At 40.1% G+C, this 1459-nt stretch overlaps 1 long non-coding RNA gene across 1 annotated transcript; it reads left to right on the top strand.

Moving 5' to 3' along the window:
• The first annotated feature begins 902 nt into the window (after positions 1-902).
• On the top strand, positions 903-1253 carry LOC116374293 (uncharacterized). Its single transcript, XR_004210150.1, has 2 exons — positions 903-963; positions 1100-1253. It is a non-coding gene; the product is annotated as an uncharacterized LOC116374293 (long non-coding RNA).
• The last annotated feature ends 206 nt before the right edge of the window (positions 1254-1459 follow it).

Here is a 1459-nt window from a genome sequence, read left to right as displayed (position 1 = left end):
TGGATTCATGTGTGTCTTATTATTTCATGATTTTGTCCCTGATAAAAGAGGTGTGTTTTCTGTGGTCCTTTGCAAATGCTTGAATTTCTTACCGTGTGCGTTCATTTCCTGAGTGAGTTTTTGAGACTTAGTGTTTGTTGTTTTTTCAAGTGAATCCTACAGACGAAGAACCATATATGTGACATTTAAAAAAAAAAGAGATACACATGAAAAATCATTATTGGACACCATTTTTCTATAGTGAACCGGTTTCACAAGCTTTCCACGTGCTAATTAACAATCATTTAAAATGTAAAGATAGGCTCTCGTGGAATAACTATAGAGAAACTATATATTGTAACTATAGAGAAAACATATTAGCTAAAGTTCATTGACTACTAACTTATACATTATCGTTACAAATGTCATTGCTAGATTATAGAAGAAGCATAGCAAGCTACTTTTTCTCCATCCACCGGATGATTCGACATGGCTACAGTAGCTAGCTAGTTATATGTAACGTACTGTATCCTGCAGGGATTGCACACCGGGGGTCCATTGAGGAGGCAAGCTGCATATTGAAGTGGGTGAAGACAAAATTCACGCCACTCACCAAACCAGAGGTGCGCAAGTTGATCATCTTCAGTGACAGATGCTGTGGGCAGAATAACAACTGGCGGATGCTCAATCTGATGTCGATGCTCGTCTCTATGGGTTACTTTACCCAAGTTGAGCAGAAGTTCATGGTCTCTGGTCATTCTTTTCTTCCTTGTGATCGATCTTTTGCCACCATCGAGAAGAGGCGCAAGGTGTCAGTCCTTCATACACCTGATGATGTTTCAGAGATGATACTTGAAGCACAACCAGCAAAACCATTCAAGGTGATGAGGATGCAATGTGAAGACTTCAGGCACCTCCTAGACTCTGTCCTCAAGCGACCAGCTGGACTACAGATCACCTCAGTGAGGTGGTTAAAAGTCACAGGTATTGCACAGAGAATAGTTTTCTAACATCCCATCAACATGCAACATGTTGTTCTAACAATAAAAAATCCTAATGCTTGACTGTGAAAGTTGTTTATTGATGTCAGGAACGTAAAATGTTTCAGTTCTAATATCAGTTGAGGATCCTTGGAATCTGTACGCCAGACAGAGCCACAGTCTATTTGAGGGATGGAAATCGTGGCTGATCTCCAAACCAAAACAAGGAGCTACACCTCAACCGCCCTATTTTGCAAGCCACTACCCTAGAGCATATGAGAGTCCTCTGCCCATCAAAAATCTGATCTGATGACCATGCTCAACTACTTGCCAGCTGCTGCACACTCTTTTTATAAATCCCTGCAGAGAGAATCATTTGTTGTTAAACCAAGCTACATAAATAACCATTTTTTTCTGTGAGTTTATGATCCCCTGAACCTGTATAGTATGTTGAATCTGAATACATTTCAGAAGACATGTCACCCCTATTGTAGGAAATT

This window comes from Oncorhynchus kisutch, linkage group LG6, assembly GCF_002021735.2.
Source record: "Oncorhynchus kisutch isolate 150728-3 linkage group LG6, Okis_V2, whole genome shotgun sequence".
NCBI lineage: Eukaryota > Metazoa > Chordata > Actinopteri > Salmoniformes > Salmonidae > Oncorhynchus > Oncorhynchus kisutch.
The sequence above is the reverse complement of the archived record's forward strand: the minus strand, read 5'-3'. Positions and strand labels throughout refer to the sequence as shown.